At 54.4% G+C, this 5,604-nt stretch overlaps 1 long non-coding RNA gene across 1 annotated transcript; it reads left to right on the top strand.

Moving 5' to 3' along the window:
- The first annotated feature begins 128 nt into the window (after positions 1-128).
- LOC108405446 (uncharacterized) lies at positions 129-3,328 on the top strand. Its single transcript, XR_001855186.3, has 3 exons — positions 129-665; positions 1,504-1,639; positions 1,732-3,328. It is a non-coding gene; the product is annotated as an uncharacterized lncRNA (long non-coding RNA).
- Positions 3,329-5,604: the final 2,276 nt, after the last annotated feature.

Below are 5,604 nucleotides of genomic sequence, written 5' to 3'. Positions count from 1 at the left end.
CACCTGAAGGCGGGCCCGGAAAGCCACCAATCGGCGCGCGGCTTGCCCTGGCCGCCCCAGAGTCCTACGCGCGGGAGGGGCGGGGCGGTGAAGGGGCGGCTCGGCGCCGCGCGCACGCGCGTTGGTGCCCGCGTCTGGGGTCGCGCTCTCGCGCCCGAATCCCCGGAGTGTATGCTGCGCCGCCATGTTCCCCGCGGACGCAGGGGCGCCCGCTTCCAAGAGGGCCGGTGTGGGGACGATGGTGGAGCTCGTGGGCAACTGTAGGTAGCCGTCGTGCCCGGGGAGGCTCCGTGGAGCTTTTCACACCCGTGCCTCCGCCCGCCCTCACGCAGGCCTCGCTTCCTGCCTCGTTCTGGAGGTTGAGCCCCCGAGGCGTGGCGGCGCCGGCCGGTCCGGCGGGACGAAGCCCCGGCGGCGCAGGGTGCGAGAGGCGGCCCGAGCTGCCTGCTGGACCCGCCCGGCGGCACGCACGGCCGGCCTGATGGTCTGCTGAATGTGCACCGCTTAGTACATCCCCGACATCGGGCTCTGGAAATGGGACAAAACGAGGCCCCATCGTGTAAAACAGAAAAAAAAACACGAACATAGTCTAAGCCACAAAAGTGACCAAACATCGATCTGTCGTGGCTACTAACAGCGACTGCTCCTGCTTTACCGGCCGCAAGGTTCGCCTCTGTCTAGTCCTGCCTCCTAGGACATCAGGCAGGGAGTTGCCTCTCGGGGACGTGATCCCAGCAAAGCAAAGCCCGCTTCCCCCAGCCAACCCGGGTCTGCCCACCGCCCCTGCGCTCTCCCGTGGCAGGGGTCTCCCTGCTGGGTGGGTGTAAACCAGCCCGTCCTACGCGAGATGGGTCTGGTGGTCTCCGGCTTTAGGACCCCGGCGGCCCCTCCACCCTCGTGCCTCTCATCTTGACCCCCGCTCCTCAGGCCCAGCAGGGGAACCGCCTCTTCCCAGCTGGAGCGGTAACCATACCAACCACCGCTGCTTCCTCAGCTCGGCCGCTCCTCGGCCCCCAACAGCGCCCGCTAAGCTCCCCAGGGACTCCCCCCTCTTGCTACGTGTTCCCGATCTTTCTGATCCTCACCGCACCTGAGTCCCTGCAGGCCCGACACGATTCGCCTCTCTTGCCCTTTGGTGTGTGGACACATTACTCTCCTGGGTCTACTGCCCTCTGGCTGCTCTCTCTCTGTGTCCTTTCCAGGCTCGGCTGTTTTCTGAACAGCTGTTAACTGACCGAATTCTTTACGACTTGATCCTGGGTCCTCTCCTCATTCCATATTCCCTCCCTGGGCAATCTCATCCTCCCTTGGTTTGGGTTACCACCATTCATCCGAACATGATTTGCTAATTTGTATTTCCTACCAGTTCCAGGTCCACATGGTCAAATAGGTATCCATGCGGTATCTCTGGATGTCTCAAAAGTCCTTCACACTCAACATGTCCCAACTGAAATAACTTTCTCTACTCCCCACCCTATCCCCTTCAATCTGCTCTCCTTGCAGGGCTGACACCCCTCTGTGAACCCCTCTCTGGAGACAGCCTCTAAGATCCCATCTCCTAGCAGTCAGCTCTCGTGCTTCGAGTGTGGTCAGGGCCTGGGACTTGCTGTGGCCAAGAGTCTAGTGAGAGTGTCCGCAGGTATGTGATTATGTGCATGTGATTCCTTCACATGGGTTTGCGTCCCATCCTGCTGAGATTCTCTCTGTCCTTCGCTGGCTTTGACAAAGCAGGTTGGCAGGCACGTTGCGAGCTGGCAGTACGGAGAGGACCCCAGAAAGGAGCTGAGGGCTGCTTCCAGCGGACAGTCGGGAGGGCACTGAGGCCTTCAATCCAAGAGCCCACAAGGAAATGAATCCTGCCAACAGCCGGGGGAGCTCGGAAGTGGATCCTTCCCAGTCCAGCCTCAGAGGAATCCTCAGGCCTGGCCAGCCCCTCGATTGCAGCCTTGCAGGGGACTCTGTTGTGCCCGTCCTCCTGGCCTGTAGAAACGGGGGGATAATAGGTGGGCGTGGCTTTAAGCTGCTATGTTTGTGGTGGCTTGTGATGCGGCAGTAGGTAACTCCTCCCCCTCCACCACCAAGTCCTTTCAGTTTTATACCGTGATTTCCACCCTGACCTCCACCCTCACCAACTCTGTCACTGAATCACAGCCCCCCTTCAGGCTCCCCCCGAGGCTTTTCCTCGATCCCGAGCACTTGTCTTTCTCATGTGGGTCCCTTGGCCTGGAATGCGCTCTTTCCCCTTCTCCAGGGTGAACTGGGTTCATTCCTCGGATTGCAGCTGCGTCCTCGGTTCCTCCGGGAAACCTTTCCTGAGAGCCCAGGTGGACGCCCGCTCCCTCTGCCCCCGTAGAGCTTCTGTCGTGGCTGCTGCCCTCCGGTTCCTTGTGTGATTCTCCCAGTGATGATCGTATCTCCCACCAGAGTGGAAGCAGGAGGAGGTCAGGAGCGGGTGGCCTTTGCACATTACTGTTGGTACCCCCGCCCCTGGCGCATAATAGGTGCTCACATGTATTGGCTAGATGGATGGATCAATGAGCGAAGGACTGTGTCCCTGCCTGATGCTCAGAGTGCACGGCACGACCCTCGCTACCCCACGAACGTCAGGAAGGTTGGAGCCAAGAATGGTGCCTCCTGTGGGCTTGCTCAGGACTCCCCAAAGTTCACTATTTTGCTCTTAGAAAGGGATGGATTTCTGATTATGAGACTTTAAACTGTCTAGAGATGATGAAGTTTCCTGGTGTCCCAGGACATTATCAGCAGCTTATGTGGAAGATGGAATTTTCCAGTTTGCTGAAACAGTATCTCCCATCCCACCTGGTCTTCAAAAATGAGTTCTTGCCACCCCCCGCACCCTCCCCACCCCCCCGTCAAGAGGTAGGCTCAGGGCCTCCTCCCCCTGAACCTGGGCAAGCTGTGACCACGTCCACGGATAGAGAATGGAAGATAAGCCATTATGTGATTTCCAGGGCTAGGTCATAAAAGGCCATGCGGCTTCTGTCTGATTCTCTGGAGACAGTTGCTCAGGGGAGGTCAGTCACCAAGGAAGAAGTCCGGCTTTTCTGAGGCCGCCCTGCTGGAGAAGCTGCGTGTAGGCCCCGTGTTCAGCGATTCCAGGTGAGCTCCCAGCCAGCAGCCAGCACTGACTGCCAGCCTCTCGGAGTGAATCATCGCAGACATCCATCCTGGTAGGACCCCCAGATGACTCCAGCCAGCACCTGCGTATGAGCTCATGAGGGCCCCAAGCGATGACTGCTGGCTAAGCCCCTTATGAATTCCTGACCAACAAAATCACAAGCAAAATAAAAAAATGTTTTTAAGCTGCTAAGATTTGGGGTTATCTGTTAAACAACGGTAGCAGTACTCAGAGGGGGATGCTGACAGATCAAAATCGCACACCATATGGTACTGTCCTCAGGAAGGGCCTGAGAAGACTGTCAGCGGCCCCCAAAGGGCCTCACGGCTGATGATGAGGCTTGAAGAAAAGTGAGAAAAATGTTATTCAAAGATGGAGAGAAGAGTACCATTATTAAGTGGTGGTGGAAAGTTTAGCAAAACTATTGCCTGCAACAATGGGGAAATAGAAAATGGACCCAACGCGCTGATGAATCTGGCTAAGATTTCCAGGAACAATGTCGGAAGTACCAATGGCATCTACACGAGAGACCTCAAGCACGAGGGGCCAAGCCAAGCCCTGATGGAAATCCTATCCCACAAAATACAAAATATGGGCAAAATGAAGTGGTCGTTCTAAACTGCTAAATTGGTGGGTGGGGGAGAATACCTATAATGCAGAGATAATAACTGAATAACCTGTTACACAGCTTGTTTTGTGCACTGTGACAGAGGGCTGAAAAATAAAGAAATGACAACAGTTCTGTGGCAATGGGGAGGGGGATATTATAGCAACTCTGGTTTGGAGAAGTTTAAATAGATGCCAGAAAAACTCTCTCACACTGCAAAAATAATCAACTTTGCTATTTTTATCGTGACCCATGTTCTGTAAGGAAGGGGCAGAGAACTGTGAACGCCACATGCCTGTTTGGGACCAAGTAGGCGCTTTGCATGTGTGAATTTGATTGAACCTCTCCACAGCCTTGCGAGGAAAACAATGTCGCTTGTTGATAGGTCTGCAAAGCGTTGCCCTTGAATGTTCAGGTGAGAGACAATCAGCACTAGAGTAACATACCCACCGAGGCCGGGGAAAGAAAAACCAGGAAGGAACAGGCACAGTGATTCTCAAGTAGTTCCTCTATCCACTAGCAGGGGAAAGTCCTAGCAATATACGGGACGCGTGCGTGTGCACGCAAGTGCATGTGCGCGAGCAAATGCATGTGCGGAGTGGATAGATGTGGCCAAGGGATCTGAGGGGACCTGGACTAGACACTTCACAGAACCATCTACCTGGGGCTTTGAAAGTTGGATGTGATTTTAATATACCGAAATGAGAGATTCATTTTGGGTGGAGGGCAGAGCACAGAGGCCTGGACATGGGGCTGTAACATCTCAGTAAGGGATGGAGGAGTTGGGCACGTGGGTGGCACTTCGGGGTCTCAAGTTAACTTGGGCTTATTTCACAAGGGGTCCTGAGTGACTTTAGCTCAATGTGGGAGCTAAAGACCTTTTTGCAATTAGAAAAATGTCAGTGTTCCAAAAGAGATGGATGGGAGCAGCCTCTCCTGTTCTCCCCCACCACCATGTGCTTGATCTGTAGCCATTTCAAGGGGTGACCGACCCATCTATTGTCACAGCAGAAAGACCCCCAGAGGCCTTGTAATCCCCCACTTCATGTTAGAGGAGAAATGTGGCCAACACTGAATGCTCTGTCCAGATTCAATTTATTGGCTTCTCTTTATCTAGATGTTGGTGTGCCCCAAGGCAGGGTCTTACACCCTCATGTCTTCCAATTTACTCTCTTCCAAGGTCACCTTCATTAGGTCTTTGGCTTTAAGTACAGTTGTATTCTGGCAACACACCTGTGCATACCTCTGACCCTGACTTCTTCTCCAGCCCCACATGCATATGTCCCAAGCTGTTTACTCAGTGACCCACCTGTATGTTTAATAGGCATCTCAAATCATGCCATTTACAGCATTGGCCAAATACAGCCCTGCCCTCTCCCCAAATGCCTTTCCTCCCATGTCTTTCTCAAACTGCCATCCACCCAGTAGGTCCTGCCAACAGGTGTCATTTTTGATCCCTTCCTTTCCCTCATCCCACACACCCAGTTCCATGGGAATGGGAGGTCTTGCCTGTTCTTCCAAAACTGCCCCACATCCCATTTCTGCCACTGCAAACCCAGACCAACCCCCATTACAAATTTCTTTCCCTGATGAAAGAGACTGCCTCCTTTCTGACCCTTGTCTTCCTATGGTTGATTTTCCAGGAAACGAGAGAGGTCTTTTAAAAACATAAGATGGCCCTCCGCTGCGTTGTCTTTCCATTGCTTCAGCCAAACCATACTCCTTGCCAAGCTCATGAGGCAATACCGCCTGTGGGTATCTCCAACCTCATGCGCCCATCCTGACTGGCCCACCTGGGCTCCTTTCTCTGGGTTCACTGGCTGCTTGGACTCCATCTGGGCCCTTGCACATCCTTCCAATA

Source organism: Manis javanica, chromosome 12 (assembly GCF_040802235.1).
Source record: "Manis javanica isolate MJ-LG chromosome 12, MJ_LKY, whole genome shotgun sequence".
NCBI lineage: Eukaryota > Metazoa > Chordata > Mammalia > Pholidota > Manidae > Manis > Manis javanica.
This window is presented reverse-complemented; position numbering and strand designations above follow the sequence as displayed.